General features: G+C 52.9%; 1 protein-coding gene across 1 annotated transcript in view; it reads left to right on the forward strand.

Annotated features, from left to right (window-relative positions):
• SHISA6 (shisa family member 6) overlaps window positions 1-23,041 on the forward strand; it is a 201,259-nt gene that overhangs the window by 50,693 nt on the left and 127,525 nt on the right. The window lies entirely within an intron of this gene.

Consider the following 23,041-nt stretch of genomic DNA (forward strand, 5'->3'; position numbering starts at 1 on the left):
CTCTTCTCTTCCTCTTCTCTTCTCTTCTCTGTCCCAGCCTGTGTTTTGGAAGGCCTTCTGCCTTTCAAAATACCTGAAATATTTCCAGCCTTCAAAGGACACTCAGAGGCCTTTTGGAACTCAAAACGCAAAGGGTTGGTGTGCTTTTCTCAACACGTGGCACAGAAGCTTTTCAATTTCCATGCAAAGCACAGGAAGGTGCACAGAGCTGGTCCCGCGGGAGTTTTCTGGTAGCCCTGGGAGCAGGGGGTGGCAGACGCGCAGGGTGATCTCGTGGTTGTTCTCCAAGCCAAGGACAAACCACAGAAGATCCTCAGGAGGGCTTTGAAGACTTTGGCTGGCATAAATCACTGTTCTGTCAAAGTGCTGGGTTTACTAAATCCCTGTGGGTCAGGGGGACTCAAATCCTGCCCCACAGCCGGTGCAGATCCCTGATCCTGCAGCACAGCACGTGTCTGAGGCGTTCCTTTAGTCTCAGTCTCCTCCTGGCTCTGCCACACTGACTCTTTTTTCCATACAGCTCTCCTGGTATCAGTCCCAGCCTGGGAGAAAAGGGATTTTCAGGACCATCAGACTGGTGTGGGAAGCCAATCTGCTGAGGGCAGGGATGTCCCTGTCACCCCTGTGAAACGCTTTCAGCAGTGAAGGCTCCCCACCTGGAGTAGGTGTCCCCTACTCCAGCATGGAGATAAAATCTGTGCCTGGAACTCTGGTTCCTCTGACCTCCTCCAGGAGCAGGAGGCTGGGAGAGCAGTGACATGAGTTTTTTTGTAGGAGGAAAGGCCTGGATTTCTATTCTGCTGTTACATCCACTCTCACAATATCCAGTCTCCTCTCCAAGGGGATGCCCTGGTCTGGATCCAGCTCCAGAGGTGCCAGGGAAGGGCTGACCACGGGCAGACTTTTCCCAGTGGTAAAATCTCCTGCTCCTCACCTGTGCTGGGGTCCTGCAGGTGTGGAGGAGAGCTCCTAGCCAGGAATGCGATGGATGCCACGTGGAATGCGCCGCTTGGAATGCAGCAAACAGCACAGGCCGGTGCTCTGATTAGCCTGATCTATCCGGGGAAGGCTTTTAATGAGCCCTTTGAGTCAGGGTGTTCCAGAGATGGATGCATTCAAAGCGCTGCTTTCAGCACGGCCTCGCACCCAGGGGCACATTCAGGGCTTGTTCTGAATGTGAACAAATGCAGGGGGGCCTTTAATCTTGGTGGGAATTGTGGCAAACATCTCCAGCCAAACCCAGAGCAGTGGGGGGAGCGCTCCCACCATCGGGAAGGGGCTCTCTGCCCCTGGCCCTGCTCCCCACGGGCCCTGGCCCCTTCCTAAAGCCCAGGGGATCCAGATCCATCCCAGGTTATCAGTGCCTTTCCTAAAGCCCAGGGAATCCAGATCCATCCCAGGTTATCAGTGCTTCCCCTAAAGCCCAGGGGATCCAGATCCATCCCAGGTTATCACTGTGTTTCCTAAAGCCCAGGGAATCCAGATCCACTCCAGGTTATCGATGCTTCCCCTAAAGCCCAGGGGATCCAGATCCATCCCAGGTTATCACTGTGTTTCCTAAAGCCCAGGGAATCCAGATTCCCTCTGTTTTTTTCAGTGCCTTTCCCGAAAGCCCAGGGGATCCAGATCCACTCCAGGTTATCGATGCATTCCCCTAAAGCCAGGGGATCCCTCTTCCCTCCAGGTTATCGGTGCTTCCCCTAAAGCCAGGGAATCCAGCTTCCCTCCAGGTTATCGAGGCTTCCCCTCACCCGTCCTTTCCCCTCTGTCCCTTCCCCCAGATCAGCCAGGCTCTGCTTCACACTGCTCCTTTTCTTCATTCACGGAATTTGCGAGCTTCTCCCCCGAATCCCCAGCCAGCCCTTGGATTCATTTGCCGAGGATCAGCGCGGGGATGTGTGTGGAAGGCGTTCCAGTCCCTGCTGTTCGCAGTTTGTGTTGTCATTTACAGCTGTTCAGGGGAATACAAAGCAGGGGTAAAACGATCCCCCGGTCGTGTTCCGGCCCCTGCGCCTCGCTGTGAGAAAGTATTTAAGGTGCGGGTGGGGGAAGAATTAGGGAAACCAGCTGGAAAACACCCCGAGTGTTCCAGGGACGGCGCTTTTCTTTTCTCCGTACCGCTCTCGCCATTCCCTGACATTTGAAAAGAAAGGAACAGGCCCAGCTTTGGAACCTTGAGGATTTGTAGGAGCTGAGGCAACTCAGAGCCACGCCATCTGCTTTTCCTGCCAGCACATCCCATGGGATGGAAAGCCGCAGCGCCTTCCTTCACAGGAAACATCCCCAAAAAAAGGGTTAATAATGCATTTTCTGAGCCACCCGAAAATGTCAGAGTTTCTTTCTCAGAACATCTCAAGGGGAAGAGTTACTTGGTGTCCTGGCACATGAAATATCATTGCCAAGGGGACGATCTGCCCAGCAGGGTGGGGAGAGCTGGATGCTGCTGGGATGGGGGAGCTGAGAGTGTCCTGTGGGATGAAGGATTTAGGATCCCCACCTTGGACAGCAGCTGCTGTGTCCTGTGGGATGAAGGATTTAGGATCCCTGCCTTGGACAGCAGCTGCTGTGTCCTGTGGGGTGCAGGATTTAGGATCCCCACCTTGGACAGCAGCTGCTGTGTCCTGTGGGGTGCAGGATTTAGGATCCCTACCTTGGACAACAGCTGCTGTGTCCTGTGGGATGAAGGATTTAGGATCCCCGCCTTGGACACCAGCTGCTGTGTCCTGTGGGGTGCAGGATTTAGGATCCTCACCTTGGACACCAGCTGCTGTGTCCTGTGGGGTGCAGGATTTAGGATCCTCACCTTGGACACCAGCTGCTGTGTCCTGTGGGGTGCAGGATTTAGGATCCCCACCTTGGACAGCAGCTGCTGTGTCCTGTGGGGTGCAGGATTTAGGATCCTCACTTCCCCCACGGCTGCACACAGCTTTTCCTTCAATCCTGTGTCCTCAGCCAGGCAGAGCTTGGAAAGCACCTTCCAGCCTTCACTGGAAATTCGGGACCATTGTCCCAAGCAGCTTTAGAACCCAGAAACACAGGAGAAGAGTTTGCAAAGCCAGGAGAAGGAGCTGGAAATGCAGAGAGCTTCATTGCCCTGCTTCCAAATGGATCTGCTAAACTGCTAAAAAATGTTTCTTTGCTTATCTTTTCTTAACCTTGCTGCTTTGGACGTCCAGGCTCCCCCTCCCACGGCTGCCAGAGGTTGGGGGACATTCATCTGGGAGAAGTTTGGCTGCTCAGGAGCACAGCCAATGTTCCCAGAGCATCCTCCTTCCCTCAGCCACACCAGAGCCACGCTGCCTCTGGATATTGGTTTGTTCTGCTCTCCCGAGCCTTTTACTGAGCTGGAAAGTTTTAGGGTAATCTGTGTAAAAGAACCTCTGGGAAAACTCTGCCCCACTAACAAGGCACAGGAGACAACAAAATATCGCCAGCACTAATTTATTTGCCGGTGGACCCGGTGGGGGCTGAAAAGCAGCAGCACTTGCAGTGATTTCTTGTGCCTCACGCCCAAATATCCCCCGTGACTGATGTCAGGGGCTTTGTGCGTTAAAGCAGCTAACAAGTGGCAAATCTGGTGGGAAAAAAAAAAAAAAAAATTGAAAAAATAAATCAGAAAGTCTGGCTGCTGTGAGGAAACAAAGGAGGAGGTGGAGGGTGTGAGAGTGTGCACACAGAGAGGATAATGACGCTGGCAGGATCCACACGGCCACGACACAGCAGCATCCAGAGCCACCAGGTGCCTGCTCCAAGAGTTTTGGTGGAATTTAACATTCCTTGGGCGGAGGGCAGCCCCAGAGCCACAAGGCCAGCACGGTGCTTATCAGGCAGGTGATATCTGGGAGCTGGGGGTTACTATGGCAACAGCTTTATTTTAATTTTAATTTTTATTTTTTTAAGCCGGACTAATGGGAGTTGTGAGCAGGAGGGAGGATTAAAACCGATAGATTTACTCTGGAACAAACCCTCCCCATGCAACTTGTCCTGCTGGGAACTCCACACCACAGCACAGGGATAATGTGGAAGTGCACTGAAGCAGGATTTTCTGGCACAGTGTTCCAGTGGAGAAGAGGCATTGATGTGGAAAGAGTCAGGGAATCCTGTGCAGGTTGTACCCAACGCCTTGGAGGGACTGAGGGGCTCTGGGGACACTGAGTGATGCTGGAATGGCTCCACAGCGGCTCCCAGACCTCCCTGAGCTCCACTGGGAGCACCAGGCCTGATTCCCAGAGCCGGGTTCTGCATCCCAGAACGGTTTGGGTTGGGAGGGACCTTAAATCCACCCAGAGCCACCCCTGCCGTGGCAGGGACACCTCCCACTGCCCCAGGCTGCTCCAAGCCCTGTCCAGCCTGGCCTTGGGCACTGCCAGGGATCCAGGGACAGCCAGAGATCCTCTGGGCACCCTGTGCCAGGGCCTCAACACCCTGCCAGGGAGGAATTTCATCCTGATATTCATTTGAGACCTCTCCTGTCTTAGCTCAAAACCATTTCCCCTCATCCTTCCACAGGGGTAGAAGAGCAAATCCTGGGGCTGAGAGATCCTGGGAAGTGGGATGGATGGATGGATGATGGATGGATGGATGGATGATGGATGATGGATGGATGGATGGATGGATGGAGGGATGGATGGATGATGGATGGATGATGGTTGGATGGTGGATGGATGGAGGGATGGAGGGATGGGTGGGTGGATGGATGATGGATGGATGGAGGGATGGATGGAGGGATGGGTGGATGGATGGATGGATGGATGGATGGATGGATGGATGGAAGGATGGGTGGAGGGATGGAGAGATGGGTGGTGGATGGAGAGATGGATGGATGGATGATGGATGGATGGATGGAAGGATGGGTGGAGGGATGGAGAGATGGGTGGTGGATGGAGAGATGGATGGATGGATGGATGGATGGATAGAGGGATGGAGGGATGGATGAATGGATGGGTAGATGGATGGATGGATGGATTCAGGAGTCACAGATGAGCATCCATGCTCCTTGTCCATGGAGTTAGGGATGGAGTTGGGGTGGATGGAGGCTCTGTGTGTGTAGGAGGTCCAGCGTGATATGTCTGGCTGATTTCCCAGTTCCTGGATCTGTGCTGTGGGATTGGGAATGGCAGGGAAGGGTTTCTTCAGGGCGCAAGCCCAGCCAAGCCCACAGTCTAACCAGCTGTGCCATTCTGCCGCTGTGGACAGGTCAGGTCATTTCTGCAGCAGGTTTGAGTCTCCCTGTTTGCCTCTCCGTGTCTTGCCAGATCAAGTATTGTTTGTTACCTCCACTAGATCTTCAGGAGAAAGGCAGAGACACAATCTTTTCCTTCCATTAATCAGAGCAGTTTACAGAAAACATCAATTTAAAATGTAAAGGCCAATTTGCGACCGGTATTGACAACAATTAAATTGGCCTCCAGAAAGTTGCTTTTTTGACACTGTGAAGAATGAAATCTTTATAAGCACACTCTGCGTGTTGAGCCTCTCCTGGTTCCTGATTGCTGATCCTATCACACTCCATGGAAGTGTAAACAGAGGTGAGGAGCTGGAGGCAGAGCTTCATTAACAGCGTGCCAGAATCTGTAAACTTCCCCTCCCCTCTTGCTGGGCCCCTGCCCAGACATTGCAACTCGATCTATGCTCTATCAGCTTCCTTTAGTTCCCAGTTGGTTGTGTTTTTTTTTTTTTTTTGGTTTTTTTTTTTTTTTTTTTTTTTTTTTGTTTTGTTTGTTTTTTTTTTTGGTTGGTTGGATTTTTTTTTTTACTTTAAACTGTACAAAAATGGACTGGAAGAAGGTTCTCTGTCAGCTGGAGCAGTGAACTCCAGAGGTGCCCCCTGGCCACAGCCCCCAGGAGAGCAGTGGCCACAGGCTCCGTGAGGCTCTGAGTGACCCTTGCCATGGAGAAGGAGCCCAGCCTCCAGAGGGGTGACAGTGACCTGGTTAAATTCCAGCCAGGCACTCCCTGGGTGTGACGAGTCCCTCACCTTGGTGCCTTGGGAGGGCTGAGATGGAACAGAGACTGCACAGAGCTGGAGAATAAAGTAGAGATTTATTAAAAGGCCTTTAAGATCCACCTTGGGCAGGACAAGAGCCTGGCCAGGGCTGCACCCAGGGTGCACCCAAAATGGGCACAAAATGGACAAAGGGTCACGAGGTCTCACACTTGGATCAGTTTTGGTCCGTTTGCACTTTGGGGTTGAATTGTCCAATTGCAGCTCCAGGCTGTGAGGTCCCATCCTTCTTGTTCCTCCCTCCAGCCACCGCTGTTTGGGCTGAAAACTTGTCCCAGTTGTCCTTGGTGTGCGGCAGGAAAAGGATTTGTTTTGTGTCGCTGCTGTGTGCAGAGAGCTGAGTGACCCTGAGTGTGAGCTCAGAACCCCTGGGGAGCGCAGAACATGGAATACATCAAAGATAAAACTTCAGGCATCACTCTGACCTCAGGTGTGGAGCTCTCACAGGCCTTGCACAGGGAAGGGGGGACATTTACCAGCACAGGACACTGCTGAAGCCTCTGCAAACCTGATTGACAAGGTTCTGGTTTAGCATCCACATCCCAAAGGGCTCAGGCAGCTCCTCTCCCTGGCTTGTCTCAGGCTCTCCTCAGCCAGGGCCATGAGCTGAGGCCAAGACTTTGCCTTCCCCTTTCTTGTAGCAAAATTCTCTACCTGAGGCAGCTTCTCCACTTATCTCCAGGGCATCCCCTCCTCCTGGAACATGCTAAGGGTGTTTCCTGGAGGCTTCTGGAGGAGTTTTTCTCTAAGCTGACACACAGCAGGAAGATTTGGCTCATGCTGAAGACAATTTTATTGTTTTGTTGTCTGCAAGCAACTTTTCTCCTTGGTGCAGGCCCTGCTTCCTTCTTTTCCTTTGTGTTCAAACAAAGCCTGGATGTGGCACTGGGTGCTGTGGTTTAGTTGAGGTGTTGGGGCTGGATTGGACTCGATGGTCTTGGAGGTCTCTTCCAACCTGGTGATTCTATGATTGTGTGAATTGTGTGAATTGTGTGAATTGTGTGAATTGTGTGAATTCTGTGAATTCTGTGAATTCTGTGAATTCTGCCCTTCAGCCACATTGGGAATTGAGTGGTTCTTGCCTCACTTGCCCTTCCCTGAAGCTTTAATACCCTCAGAGCATCTGGCTTGGACTGGGCACCTGGAAGGCTCCCCTGGGGTTGTTTGCTTGTTTGTTCCTTCCTCAGAAGGAACGATGCCCTCCTCCGGGAAAGGACACATCCAACTGCTCGTGGTGTTTGATTTAAAATGCTTGAGGAGGAAGGGAAAGGGAGTGCATCTGTCACAATCTCACTTACAATCAGTGAAGTTAATGGAAAGATTCCTTCTGACTCTCCTGGGCTTTGGACAAGGCTCTGTGCTGCAACATTAGCAAATAACGAAGTTCCCATCTCGTCAAATCCTCCTCAGGAAAATAATTCTAAAATATGTGGCTGGCCTTTGCAGCTCTCGCCCCAAATCTGTGCCTGGTTTTTCAGCTGTGCCAAGGCCTCTATCTCTGGTGTTAAATCACTTCTGTGGGTAAGAGCTGCTCTCTAAAAGCTCCCCCAGGGGTGTGCCATCAGTGCCAGTCCCAAGCTCTGCCCCAGGGTGCAGAGGGGCCCCTCCCCAAAGCACTGAGGCACATATTAAACCTTGGACACCAGCTGCTGTGTCCTGTGGGGTGCAGGATTTAGGATTCCCACCTTGGACAGCAGCTGCTGTGTCCTGTGGGGTGCAGGATTTAGGATCCCCACCTTGGACACCAGCTGCTGTGTCCTGTGGGGGGAAGGATTTAGGATCCCCACCTTGGACAGCAGCTGCTGTGTCCTGTGGGGTGGAGTATGTGGCTTTCTACCCAGTGTCTGCCAGCTGCAGAGAACCAGAGGATCTCCTGAGCTGGACCCACAGGGATCACGGATTCCAGCTCCTGGCCCTGCACAGACCCCCCAAATCCCACCCTGGCATCCCTGGAGCGCTGTCCTGGAGCTCTGTGGCCGTGCCCATTCCCTGGGGAGCCTGGGCAGTGCCAGCACCCTCTGGGGGAAGAACCTTCCCCTGAGATCCATCCCCAAACCCCCCTGGCCCAGCTCCAGCCGTTCCCTGTCCCAGGGAGCAGAGATGGGATCTGGCCCTGGGGAGGAGCTGCAGCCCCTGGGGAGCTCTGCCCTCTCTGCATCCCACCCGTGCAGCACAGCCAGTGGTGTCTGTGCTCTCCGTGTGCTTTCCGTCCTTGGTGACCATCAGTGACCCTGGGGAGCTGGAGGAGCTCTCCTGCCACACCTCCAGGGCTGTCCCTGTGCTGCGGCAGGGACACCAGGAGGTGGACGGAGGGCTCCACTCCTGCCTGACAGGATTCTCAGTGGCTTTATCCATCCAAGGATTGGGGTGGGGATCAGAGTGGGCGGAAGGGAATGGAGTGCTGCAGTAGGGGTTGGACGAGCTGATTGCCATGGAACGTTCTGGAACGCAGCAGGGTGACTGTGCAGCCCCGTGGCTGTCACTCCACATCTCTGAGGTCACCCTGTCCCTCAGGGGGCTGTCAGTGACCCAGGGCAGTGCCAGCAGCCCTGAGGAGCAGCCCCAGCACTCCTGTCCTGGCACACAGCTCAGGGACTTGGCCAGGGGAGCTGGCAGGGGCTGGACGTGGGGCTGGATCATTCCCAGCTCCAGGCTGTGAGGGCACAGGGGAAAGGAGCTCTGTGTGCCCATGGCTGGGGAGGGCAGGCAGGACAAGGCAGCAGTGCCAGTGACCAGTGTGGTGATTTGGGGGAGTGAGAACTGAAAATAACCCATCAGGAACCTCCTCCTTTCAAGCTGTGCAGTTCAGCCTGGAGGACAAAGGTTCTGGTTCCTTCTCTGCAGGAGAACCCAAAGATCTTGAGACATTTGGTCCTCCCCTGCTTGGGCTTGAGTTCAGTGTGAACCTTAGAATCATTAAGGTTGTAAAAGACCTCCAAGGTCATCAACCCAAACTCCCCTGAGGAGCTGCTTTGCTCCAGCATTTTGGGGAGTGCTGGACTCTTCCCACAGGTACAAATCCTGCTCCTGGAGCTCCTGCTCTCCCCTGTGGGCTGTGGTGCTGCCCTCACACCTCCTCGAGTGTGCAGGCTCACCCTCCAGGAGCTGGGAGCCCGGGTCTCTCCGTGGGGATTGGCTCTGCTGGCACAGACGTGCTCCCAGCCCCGCGCTCGCTGGCAGGTGACACCCTGAACATCCCTCCGACATAATTGCCAGAGTGATACTCGGTGGAGCTGATGAAATATTTACCTTGGAGCAGCTGTCAGGCCATTAATGTTTCACTGGCTGCCGCCAGCCCGCTCCTGATTTACGCTCCTGAATCGTTAACGGGGTTTAATTGCGCTGCCCTCTTCACTCGGGGCTTTGCTGGGGCACTTGCAATCAGCAGCGGCTCCTCTGCCCTGGCGCAGAGCGGGAGGTGGCACAGCGCTGACCCTCTCCAGCCCCGCCAGGTGCCCCTGTCCCAGCCCTTCAGCGTGGCTCCGGTGCCACCCAGCTGTGTGGCAGGCTGTGGGCACGGTGGCACAGCCCGGGGCTGGCTTTGGGCACAAAGAGGACAGTGCTACTGCTGGAGCTCTGGGAGCTTTTATTGCAGCACCAGCCTCGTGACGGGCTTTTACACAACAGAAGCATGGTAACAGGTCACGTCTGCCAGCAGCAGCCGAGGATCTCTTTGTTACAGGGCATTTTAAAGGTTTTCCAGCCAACAGCACGTTGCTAAAGCTCACGGACCGTTGTTCTACCAATCACTGAGGGCACACGTACACCTGCTTCAGACAACGCTTGCTTCCATGCTTTCTATTAACAACACACAATATTCCATTATTAAGCTCAAAACTTTTTTGCTGTCTTGCTGAACGTATTTTTCTGCAGCCTTAAGATCTCTCCTAGCCAAACCTAAGGCTCAGACCATTTGATGTCCTTCCTTGCTGTACTATTGTAGCTTTCCCCTGTTTTCAAGCTTTGCGGTTACAGCTGATTCCAAATCCTTCTGCTCTTTCTGTTTCTGGGCCCTGCTTCCACAGCTTTCTGAGAGCCCCCTGACCTTTAATATTTGCCGCGCTGTGCCACCCTGCTGAGTGACAGGCTCAGGGCACGGTGCCACTGCCGTGGGGCTGTGGCCGAGCTCTCACCTGGGGACTCTGCACCCAGCCTGGGGACAGCAGCAGCCCTCAGAGGGGGACTCCTTTCATCCTGGCACCGCTGTGGGTGCCTCACTGTGGGAGCTGAGAGAGCAGAGGACTTTCACAGCATTGCAATAAGGGTTTTGTGTTTTGTTTTTTTTTTTTTTTTTTTGATTGTACCGAGATGGGGAATTGTGGGGACTGAAAAAGCAGGGGACTTTCACAGCATTGCAATAAGTTGACATTGACAGAGGTTTGAAACAGGGTTGGATTTTAGGCCTTGAAATATCTGGAGCTTAGAAAGTTTCTGAGCTGCAAAAAGTTTAAACCAAGCAACTGCTGTATGCTGTAAGGTGCACGTACAGTGTTTATTGACTGGCCTAAGCGGATGCTTGTAAGATTTTAGCATCTGCCTATTGGCTAAAAAAACTTTCAAAAGCCCTTGTAGCAATGAGAACTTTTGCTTCTGTTGTTGTGGCGTGAGTTTTAGCATCTCTTATGTCTCTGCCTTCACTGTGACTGACAATAAAATAAAATAAAAAACTCGTGGGACGCCTCTCGGTCACCCTGTCCCGTTATTGGAGATTAGATCCAGCCCCTCACTGAGGGATGCTGGCTCAGCTCAGGGTGGGCACAGACACAGGGCAAAGTCGGGGTGGTGCCTCCGGGGGATGTGAGTGCTCTGGAGGTGAATCCCGCCCAGGACAAGGCCACCTCAAAGAGCCCTGGGGCACAGCCCCGGCCCCTGCAGGGCACCAGCTCTGCACGGGCTCAGGGAGGCAGCTCCTGCTCCTAAGGCACTTTGCTCTCCTTGACCTATTTGCTCATCACCTCCACAAATGTGATTTTGATTAAGGAATTTTCCTAAGTAATTACTCTGGCATTAGCGACCCAGCCAAACAGAAAACAGTCCAAAAAGCGAGGTGGCCTGGTGGCTGCCCTGAGGGCTGTTTGCAGGCTGCCAGGGAGGGGAGAAAAACCAGCCCTGGAGGGCAGCTGGACACGGCTTTGTGCAGTGATGAATGGTCTGAGGGCAGCTGGACACGGCTTTGTGCAGTGAGGGATGGTCTGAGGGCATCTGGACACAGCTTTGTGCAGTGAGGGATGGTCTGAGGGCAGCTGGACACGGCTTTGTCCAGTGGTGGATGGTCTGAGGGCAGCTGGACACGGCTTTGTCCAGTGGTGGATGGTCTGAGGGCAGCTGGACACGGCTTTGTCCAGTGGTGGATGGTCTGAGGGCAGCTGGACACGGCTTTGTCCAGTGGTGGATGGTCTGAGGGCAGCTGGAGATGGCTTTGTGCAGTGAGGGATGGTCTGAGGGCAGCTGGAGATGGCTTTGTGCAGTGAGGGATGGTCTGAGGGCAGCTGGACATGGCTTTGTGCAGTGAGGGTCGGTCTGAGGGCAGCTGGAGATGGCTTTGTCCAGTGGTGGATGGTCTGAGGGCATGCAGTAGTTTGACATGGAGAAATACTCGCAGGGAACAGGCTGAAAGCAAGGAGCTGCTCAGGGGTGGCAGTGGCACCTCCCAGCCTGGCTGACAAGGGCCAGGCTCACGCCTGTCACATCCCTGCCAGGACACCCGGTTAGGAAGGAATCCTTCCCTGTGAGGGTGGTGAGCCCTGGCACAGGGTGCCCAGAGCAGCTGTGGCTGCCCCTGGATCCCTGGCGGTGCCCAAGGTTGGGTTGGCCATTGGGGCTTGGAGCAGCCTGGGGCAGTGGGAGGTGTCCCTGCCGTGGCAGGGGTGGGATGGGATGGTCTTTAAGGATTGGTTCCCTTCCGACCCAAACAGTTCCATGATTCTTTGATTCCGTGATTTTATGATTCTATGATTCCATGTTTCGATGATTCCATGTTTCTATGATTCCATGTTTCTATGATTCCATGATTCCATAATTCAATGGTTCTATTACTCTACAGTTCCATGATTCTGATTCCATAATTCCATAATTCAGTGGTTTTATGATTCTGCAATTCCACAATTCTATGTTTCTATGATTTGTTGTTTCTATGATTCTATGATTCCATAAGTCTATGATTCCATGATTCCATGATTCAATTTTTCTATGATTCTACAGTTCCATGTTTCTATGATTCCCTGATTCTATGATTCTGTGTTTCTATGATAATTCTACAATTCTACAATTCCATGTTGCCATGAGTCAATGATTCTATGATTCCACATCTCTATGATTCTACAATTCCATTATTCCATGTTTCTAGGATCAGACAAATGCAGTTGTCCCACAGCAGAATCGCCTGCAGAAGGGGCCGAGGCTGAGCTCGCTTTCACTCAAGGAGGCACGAAAATCATGGTGTCACCTCTGAGATGAAAGCAAGTGGCTGAGTTCCTCCCTGTGAGAGTAACTCCCTCGTAAACAGATCCAGCTCTCCTTTCTGCAGGAATCTGCCTCGGCCCTCAGCAGCTCTGGGGGAGTGCTGCCAAACACAGAGGGACTCATTCCAAGGCTAGGCAGGGAAAATATAAATATCCCTCTGGTTAATTCTGGGTGCCATCATCCATCAGTGCCTGTCTGGTGTGATTTAGCTCCTTCCACCTCCTGACAGCACGGGCAGGGAAACATTCCCATGGTAATGTCACACGCTTTTATTTCCAGCTGCACGTTCAGGTGAAGGAAAGGGTGGTGGGACCGTGCTGGGGACAGGAGTTACCTGCAGCAGTCACTGCTGGTGTGACCAGAGCTGCAAACTGGAGCTGCAGGGCATGGCCTGGCTGCTGGGACAGGCTCATGGGATCCTGGAATGGTTGGCTTGGAAGGGAACTCAATGATGGCGCAGTTTCAGCTCCCCTGCCATCACCCAATGGGTTCATTGGGAATGGGCACCTTGATCTGGCTGCTGAGCTGGGAACAGGGGCAGGGACAAGGGCAGGGACAACTGCTGCTCGGGACAAAGAGGATGGGAAGATGCTAAAAGCCACCAGGAGGGTTCCCAGAAGGGCCCCCAAACCCCCTGGAGGTGTCACAGGAGAATGAGTGGGTAAGGTCCCCAAAGATTCGGAGCCTCTGAGCATGATGTCCTCTCTCAAAATGATTTAAGAAAGGATCTGGACACCTCAGCACCTGATAAACCTCAGCAGGCACCATCTCCATCTTCAGGCACAGGAAGAACTGACAAAGAGCTTTTCCCTGTCTTTCCTGATGTCAGCAGGATTTGCCCCTTAAATCCTGGGTTTTTTTGGGGTTTTTTTTGTTTTTTTTTTTTTCCCTGATTGCGGCTCCCTTTGAGATGGGAGTTTTTGAAGTTGTTCTTCCCAAATCCTTTGCTTCCAGAGGAAAGCAGAAACCATGAATGACTCCGTTTGAGGGTGTGAAACAGAACAACTCGCACCCTTGGACCGTGAATTCCATACACCCGTTTATTTACTCACAATTATAAACAGAGCGCTGCATAAATATTTATAAGGAGGCTCCCAGGGCCCAGCTGAGAAAATCAGTGTTATCACCATTCCCCAGTTCTCAGACTGAAGAACAGGCAGAGACACTGCTGGAATTGTGCAGTTTGACAGAATTCCTGTTGAAGTTTGTCCCAAGATCCTCCAATTCCTGAATCCCCCTCATGTTCATCAGGGGATTATGCAGTTTGACAGAATTCCTGTTGAAGTTTGTCCCAAGATCCTCCAATTCCTGAATCCCCTCATGTTCATCAGGGGATTGTGCAGTTTGACAGAATTCCTGTTGAAGTTTGCCCCAAGATCCCCCAGTTCCTGAATCCCCCTCATGTTCATCAGGGGATTGTGCAGTTTGACAGAATTCCTGTTGAAGTTTGTCCCAAGATCCTCCAATTCCTGAATCCCCCTCATGTTCATCAGAGGATTGTGCAGTTTGACAGAATTCCTGTTGAAGTTTGTCCCAAGATCCCGCAGTTCCTGAATCCCCTCGTGTTCAGCAGCCTGGGCAGCTCAGCTGTCCCTCTGAGGGTGTGTGTTCCCAGACCCTGGATCCAGCTAACCCGGCAGGGATCAGGAGCAATCCCCCCTGAGTTCCCCTTGCAGCCTGGTCAGCTCCCGAGGGGATTGAGGGGCACCAGAGAACCCGGAGCTGCTGGTGTGCAGCCCTAATTTCCCTGGAATGGGTTCTGAGGCAGATCTGGACAGCTTTGGCCGTGCCCAGGTGCTCTGATTTCAGGGAATGTTTATCTCCAGCCCTAAATCCCTGCTGGGACAGCCGCTCCTCAATATTCTCCCTCCACCTGAGGGGAGCAGGTTCTGCCTCCCTTCTGCTGGCACCCTCGAAGCCTGAGAGGTGTGATCAGCTCTCCCTTTGCCCTTAATCACTTTCCTTAGCCTACATAATTAAATTCCATCAGGTATTGCAGCTAATTTTTGAGGCGCACCCGAAGAACAAAAGCCGGTTGGGTCGCAGGCGAACAGAACAAATTAATTAGGAGGGGAATATTAGGCCCTCTGTAAATGAGATTCCAGCAGAAGCAGCACAGCCTGGCTGGCTCTGCTGCTGCTCAGCCCCTGAGCAGCTGCCCAGCTCCAGGGGTACAAAGTGTTCAGGGAGGGGATGGAGCTTGGAGCAGCCCCTGGGAGTCACCCCAAAGCAGGGCACAGGGAGCTGCCGGTGCTGAGCGTCATTGAAAGAGAGGCTGGGCCAGCAGATTCCTTCAGTGTGCTCTGGGAATGGCTCCCTGGCCTGTCCCTGCACATCTGAGCCCATTGAAGGTGGGTGTTACTCGAGTGTTGAGCATTCCAGGGATGGGGCAGCCAGCCAGGGCAGTGACAGAGACACCCAGGGCAGTCCCAGACTCACCCAGGGCAGTGACAGAATCACCCAGGGCAGTCCCAGAGACACCCAGGGCAGTGACAGACTCACCCAGGGCAGTGACAGAATCACCCAGAGCAGTGACAGAATCACCCAGGGCAGTCCCAGACTCACCCAGGGCAGCGACAGAATCACCCAGGGCAGTGACAGAATCACCCAGGGCAGTGACAGAGACACCCAGAGCAGTCCCAGAGACACCCAGGGCAGTGACAGAGACACCCAGGGCAGTGACAGAATCACCCAGGGCAGTGACAGAATCACCCAGGGCAGTCCCAGAGACACCCAGGGCAGTGACAGAATCACCCAGAGCAGTGACAGAATCACCCAGAGCAGTGACAGAATCACCCAGGGCAGTGACAGAATCACCCAGGGCAGTCCCAGACTCACCCAGGGCAGTGACAGAGACACCCAGGGCAGTGACAGAATCACCCAGGGCAGTCCCAGAATCACCCAGGGCAGTGACAGAATCACCCAGGGCAGTGACAGAATCACCCAGAGCAGTCCCAGAGACACCCAGGGCAGTGACAGAGACACCCAGGGCAGTGACAGAGACACCCAGAGCAGTGACAGAGACACCCAGAGCAGTCCCAGAGACACCCAGGGCAGTGACAGAGACACCCAGAGCAGTCCCAGACTCACCCAGGGCAGTGACAGAATCATCCAGAGCAGTCCAGGAGACACCCAGGGCTATCCCAGAGTCTCCCTGCCCAGCCTGACCTTGGACACTTCCAGGGATCCAGGGGCATCCACAGCTTCTCTGGGCACCCTGCGCCAGGGCCATCCCATAAAATATAGTGAAAGCACAAAGAAGTCAAGGCTATAAAATATCTCTACAGAGCCACAGAATTTCCTGAGCTGGAAAGGACCCACGAGGATCAGAGTCCAGCTCCTGGCCCTGCACTGGCACCCCAACCACCCCACCCTGGGCATCCCTGGGAGATTTTGGGTGACCCTGGCAGCTCTAAAGAGTCTGGCAGAGAGCAGGATTGGAGCAGGGAAAGGGAAAGTGGAAGGGAAAGGGAAAGGGAAAGGGAAAGGGAAAGGGAAAGGGAAAGGGAAAGGGAAAGGGAAAGGGAAAGGGAAAGGGAAAAGATTCCTGTGAGGGTGAGCAGGGTGCCCAGAGAAGCTGTGGCTGCCCCTGGATCCCTGGAATGTCCAAGGACAGGGCTTGGAGCAGCCTGTGACAGTGGAAGGTGTCCCTGCCTATGGCTTTAAGCACTTGGATGAGCTTTAAGTTCTCTTCCAACCCAAACCATCCTGGGATTCTGAAAAGGGCATCATCCACAGGGGCCCTTCCTCCTGCTGTGCTGCAGAGCAAAGGGGTGGCTTTGGTGGCTTTGGTGGCTTTAAGGTTTGCTCTTTGGGGACCATCAGAGCTCCAGGACACACGTGTGTGTCCCTGGGGAGGAGAGGCAGCCCATGGGAGCGGACCTGCTCCAGTCCTTCCATGGGTTTTGTGCTGCCCAGAACGTGCTTGTGGAGAGCTGGAGAGGGGCTGTGATTTATTTTCTTCTCCCTTTAATCCCCTCCTTTTGAAAGTGCTTTTATCTGAGCGGAGCATGAGCTCATCACTGCATTTCTGTCATCCCACGTCGCTGCCGAGACCCTCGAGCGCTGCACTCCTGGGTTTTGCTTTCACAGAGTCATTTTTTAAAGTTGACAGAACCTAGAAGTGCTGTTTCCTGAAGCCTCTTCCAGCCTGTTCCAGCTCACAGGGGGTTTCAAAGTCAAGGACAGCTGCTGTAGTTAATGGAGTAAACAATTAACAAAGGAGATGTTCCCTGGGTCACTGGAGCCAGCACAGCTCTGAGCTTCACTTTCTCCAGATTTTCCAGTGCCAGGCATGATGCCTTAAGTTTTAGCTTTCATGATTTCCAGATTCTGCACTGCATTGGTACGTAACTCTGAACTTCACATGAAGTGTTAGCAAGTTCTCCTCACAGCTCAGTCACACAGAACAATCCTTTTCCAGCCCAGAACCAAGGACACCGCTGCAGCTTCAGCCCCAGAAAGTGCAAACAACAGGGAATTGAGGGGAGCAAACTGGGAGGGTGGGACTGCATCACCTGAAGTGCAATTGGACAATTAACACCAATGTGGAAATGGACCAAAACTCATAAATGTGTGGAAACTCATGACCAGGTGTCCATCTTGGGTCCACCTTGGGTGTAGCTCTTGTCCTGCCCAAGGTGTGTCCTAAAGGCCTTTCGATAAATATCTCCTTTATTCTCCAGCTCTGTCCAGTCTCTGTTCCAGCTCAGCCTGCCCGAGGCACCACAGCTCTGTTTTGTAGCAAACAGCCCCAAAAGGGTCACACCAGGAGCAGGGAGGCTGTGGATCCTCCAACCACCTCCCAAAAATGAAAGGGTTTTTTTCTTTTCCTGCAGAGATCTGCCTGACAATAAGTCTGTGCTGAGGAGCTGGATGTCAGTGCTCCTCCCCGGGTGCAGGGTTCTTTTCCCCAGGGCAGTTTGTGACGAGGCTGAGGTCAGATCTCTTTTTGCATCTTGCAGAAGTCTGTCCACGCCAGTCCCTGTCTGCCCTTCTGGGGCTGATGTAATCTGTGCTCAGTAATAACATTTCCAAGAGGTGGATAGCGGCATTTTAGTTCAGCTCTAATAATTCTGTTAAAGCAGAGGCCGGGGCTGTAATTGCAGTTTGTGGCCGAGGTTGTTCCATATGTGTGTTCTGTAGGATGCCTTTGTGATGAAATGTTCTCTCCGAGCTCCGTGCCCTGAAGAGTTTGCCTTTATTGTGTGACAGGCAGAGCACTCTGCTCTCCTGTACACAGAGGAGAGGGGGGAAAGTGTCGGATTTTGCCTTTTTCTGACCCAGAGACAGGCTCCTGAGAGGGGTTTTAAAGATTTTTATTACATTTTCAGTCTCATGACAAGGGTGAGACCATGCAGGTGTTACAATTCACGCCATCACAATCAGAAGCCAAATTATTTCCTAATTACAATCCATTATAAGCATTTCTTGGCCTATCAGCTTTTGCCCCGCAATGCTGCTGATGCCTTAAAGCCAATCATCTAAAAATATCCCATGTGGGTCTTGTTACATCTTTCATAGTTTTAATTCTCCAAAATACCTGCTCTATTTACAAGGCCATCATTTGAAACTTGTTTCCAGTTCCATTTCTCTCCCAGCAACGTCTGTCCTACCCCATGGCCTTTCTCAGTCAGCATTTTTATCTCAGAGTTTGCACACAGATGCACCAGACTGTGTGAGCCTTCTGTCAGGCTTTGGGAATCCTCTACAAATCCATTTCCCACAGGAAAGAAGTGAAATTCCACCTTGCTTCGGTCTCTGCTGGGAATTTGGAGTTGTGTGAGGCGGATCTTCCTTTGCTTTGGTGCCCCAGCCCCACGTGCTGAGTCCTGGGGCTCACAGGCACTGGAGCACACGGAGCAGAGCCTGAGGCAGAACAGGGAGCCAAAGAGCAGGAGAAGCCTCTTCCAGCAGGTCCAACACGGGGCTGTGGAGCAGCACTTTAAACCTGATCCTAGCCAGGAGAGACACCGATGCAGAATCCGCGTGGACACGGAGCGACACTCGTGCCGTGGGCTCGGGCAGGGCTGCTGGGCTTTGGGAGCTCTTGGTGCTGTGGGAGCCCGGCAGGAGCAGCTCTGGAGCTGGGCTTCCATTCCCAGACCTTCAAAATGTTCAGGCAGGGACCCCTGGGCAAAGGGGGATAGCTGGAGGGGTCATGGCTGCTGCACTGCCCGGCTGTGGGTGACAGGAGGGGACAGGGCTGGGGATGAGCAGAGGGAGCAGCCCTGGGAGCAGAATTTGGGGTGCTGTGGGTGAGAGCTGGGTCCCAGAAACTCCCCCTGCCCCGGGCTGAGCCCCAGGGTGGGCAGCAGGGAGGGGAGGGGGATTGTGCTCAGGTCAGAGCCCACTGCAGAGCTGCCCCAAAGCAGCACAGGAGGGACCTGGAGCTGCTGCAGAGCCCAGAGGAGGCTCCAGGATGATCCCAGGGATGCAGCAGCTCTGCTGGGAGGAAAGGCTGGGACAGCTGGGATTGTTCACCTGGACAGGAGAAGCTCTGGGGTGACCTCGGTGTGATCTTCCAGGACCTGAAGGAGCTGCAGGAAAGATGGGGAGGGACAATTGACAAGGGATTGACAGGGAATGGCTTCAGACTGACACAGGGCAGGGCTGGATGGGAGATTGGCAGGAATTGTTCCCTGGGAGGGTGGGGAGGGGCTGGGGTGAATTCCCAGAGCAGCTGTGGCTGCCCCTGGATCCCTGGCAGTGCCCAAGGGCAGGTTGGACATTGGGGTTGGAGCAGCCTGGGACAGTGGGAGGTGTCCCTGCCACGGCAGGGGTGGCACTGGAAGAGCTTTCAGGCCCCTCCCAATCCAAACCATTCTGGGAATCTATGAAAAATCCCCGAAATCTGAAATAAAATGAAAATCACTCCATGCACTTCGGTTTTTCAAGGAATCTGGCATGTTTTAGCTCTCTCACCACACGGCAGAGGGCAACACCGCTGTTCAGCCTGGTCACTGTGAACATCTGGGATGAGTTCCAGGAGCTCCTTCCCAGCCCAGGGCTCAGGCAGCTCCATCAGCTCATGGAGTCTGGAAGGACGCCCTGCACCTCGGGGGGAGCACAGCTGGAGGCAGAAAGGAGGAAAACCAGAAATGGTGAATTTCCTGCTCTGGCATGGCCCTGCCTGTGCTCCCACTGCTCTGCTGGGCACCTGCATTTGGGATTGCTCCGAGGGATCCTTCCCTTCCAGTGGGAAACAGCCAGCTCAGGATGGGATTGTGGTGAATAAATTGAATAACGGCACCTGGATTTGGCTCCCTCAGCAGCTCCCAGGAAAAGAAAAAACGTTCCCAGAATTCTCCCAGAATTTTGCAAGGCCGAAAGAAATTATCACAAGTGAGCAGGAATTTAAAAACAAAAAAAAACCAAAAAAGCCCAACAAAACCCCAAAAAGCAAACGTAGCTTCCTATAATATATCAGTGGAAAGGGAAAAGTCATGCTCCTTGAAGTCTGCAAATTTGAATTTCTCCTGGGAAAATGTAACTCCTGTTCAAATGCTAATGACTCGTTATCACAGGGATGTTTTAATTGAACTACAATGTTCCATAAGCAGGGGCAGAGCAAGGTTCAGAGAGCAAACGGCTGATGAACAATCCTCAACCTGCCAGTAAATGTTTGCTTTTTTATAAACTTCCCCTTCTTGATCTGTCTTAAGCAGATTCTCCAAAGGGACCTGTAAAAGGCAGCCGATTTCAGCCGGAGGTAGCAGCAACATTTGTGTGCTTCTTTTATCCTGGTTTAAAACAGGGGATTTATGGCACTGCATCTGCCAGAGTGGCTGGCCCTGAGAGCACAGAAATTCCAGGGGCAGGAGCGAAAATCGGCTCACTGGAAAGCAAAGATGCAGCAAGGATGATTTAGAAACAAAAATTGTCTCACTGGAAAGCAAAGATGCAGCGAAGGTATTTTAGAAATAAAAACTGGCTCACTGGAAAGCAAATATGTTTTAGAAGGGTGATAGAGAAAAGGAATTCCGCTTGGGCATTGCAGCCCCAGAGCATCTCTGGAGGCTCCTCGGGACCAGCACAAACATCTCGAGGAGCACAAATAATTCCGGGCACCCAGAGCTCTGCCTCCTTTCCCAGGAATCCAGGAGCCAGAGCCTGCAGGAGGGAGGCAGGAAGAAAAGGGAGAGAACTCATGATGTCTGCCATGGAAGTAGAAAATCCTCCTTTCTTTTTTCTGGGCTCTCTTCTCTGGGAATTTCTGGGGGATGCCTCCACACTCGGAGGCTTTTGCCACCACCTCGCACTGCCACAGCTGTGAGAAGAAAATTGGGAGCTGCCAGCACTCCCAAAGCTGTGGAAACACTTTGTGTGTGTTTGGTGACGTTTGCAGCGAGCACTTGGCTGACCTTGACCACAAAAAACCCGTGTGGGAAGGCAGTGGGATGGTTTCTGCTGGACGGGAATGAGCAGCTGTCAGGAGCGTCAGCAGCTCCTGCCTGCCCTGTGAGCTCCCCTGAGCCCCTCCAGCACCACCCCTGGGGTGGCAGAGCCTGTGCCAGCCTCTCCTGGCCTGGCACCCGCTGGGAATTTGGGGCTGGAGCCCGCTCAGACCCACTGGGGGAGAACAGAGGGGCTCAGGTGAGAGCCCACTGCAGAGCTGCCCCACAGCAGCGCAGGAGGGACCTGGAGCTGCTGCAGAGCCCAGAGGAGGCTCCAGGATGATCCCAGGGATGCAGCAGCTCTGCTGGGAGGAAAGGCTGGGACAGCTGGGATTGTTCACCTGGACAGGAGGAGCTCTGGGGTGACCTCGGTGTGATCTTCCAGGACCTGAAGGAGCTGCAGGAGAGATGGGGAGGGACAATTGACAAGGGATGGGGGAACAGGGAATGGCTTCAGACTGACACAGGGCAGGGCTGGGTGGGAGACTGGCAGGAATTGTTCCCTGGGAGGGTGGGGAGGGGCTGGGATGAATTCCCAGAGCAGCTGTGGCTGCCCCTGGATCCCTGGCAGTGCCCAAGGCCAGGTTGGACATTGGGGCTGGGAGCAGCCTGGGACAGTGGGAGGTGTCCCTGCCATGGCAGGGGTGGCACTGGATGAGCTTTGAGATCCCTTCCAGCCCAAACCATCCTGTGAGTCCATGAAAAAATCCCCAAAATCTGAAATAAAATGAAAATCCCTCCATCCACACCGTTTTTTCAAGGAATCTGGCATTTTTTAGCATTTTTTCAGACAGGTGGGTGCTGGCCCTGGGGTTATCATGAACCAGAGCCCACTGCTGGGGCACAGGGGGACAGTGACTGCCTGCAAGGGGAAGAGGGAAGCTTCCAGAGCCTCTCTAAATTCACACGGGTGAAATCGGGCGGGAACGAAGAGCTTTTGGCGTCAGCCTTTGCACAACAGAGCAGGGCTGTGGAACCAGCGTGGGCCAGGCTGTTCCCACCTGGATCCTGGGTGTCCTCCTGCTCCAGCCCAGGACCATCCCGTGCAGGAAATCAGGGGAAAGTGGAATTTCCCTGGGGCTGAGCTGCATTCCCAGCCCCCCAGGGCACCCCCCCTTCCTTCCCCCCGCACCTATCTTATCTCTGCCTCTTCCTGAAATAATAGGAGCAGAAAAATTAACGACATGAAGAAGGGAGGGGATGATAAAGAGTATCTGAAAAATCGTCTGTGTCCTCGTTTCAGGGCTTTGCATGGTAACAGGGAGGCAGGATGCTTTTTTATTTCCCTTTATTAACATATTAAAATATTAAAAAGCTGGGTGTCTCTTGAACCCGCTCTGTCGTCAGGGACTGAGAAAGCTCTGAGGAAATCTTTTGAGGAGACTGTTGCACCTGAGGAGCTACGCAGGGGTGGCATGCATGGAGCAGAGCAAATCCAAGCTGAAATCCGAGTTTGCTGTCCTGCTGCTCATGGGGACGTGGGGCCAGCCTGGACAGGGCTGACACTGGCACCTCGGGACAAAATCCCTGTCCCCAGGATGCTCTCAGGGCTCTGCCTGGAATCTCTTGAGTTCCTTCACCTCTTTAATCTGGAAGATCTGAGTGAGGCCAGGCCCTCGGGAGAGCAAGCGTGGATGTGAGCCAGGGATGAGCCCATTTCCTGACGACTGGGCCGTTTGATTTGGCACTCTGGTGCTTCCCCTCTCAGATTCTGATCATCCCTGGGCAGTTTCCAAAATGTGCAGTTGTTCTTCTTCATAAATCTTCGCCAACAAAGAATTCAGGCGTTGATGTCGCTACCAGGCATCGTTTTCTGTGCCACCCCGGGGGGTGCCATTAACTGTGCCATGCGTGTGAGGGTGACAGCAGGGCTGTGTAGGACATCAATAAATGTATAAATCAGTATTATGAGTATATATATGATAAATATTATAGATATATGATATTATATTATAAATACACATTACATATTATATATAGTATAGATTAATATACAATATACAATATACAATATACAATATACAATATACAATATACAAGATACAAGATACAAGATACTATACACGATATACTATATACTACATACTAGATTATATATTAATTGTATATTATATATTACAAATATATATAATATATTATACCGATTATAAAACTATATATAATATATAATATATAATAT

This window comes from Hirundo rustica, chromosome 18, assembly GCF_015227805.2.
Source record: "Hirundo rustica isolate bHirRus1 chromosome 18, bHirRus1.pri.v3, whole genome shotgun sequence".
In the NCBI taxonomy this organism is placed as follows: Eukaryota; Metazoa; Chordata; class Aves; order Passeriformes; family Hirundinidae; genus Hirundo; species Hirundo rustica.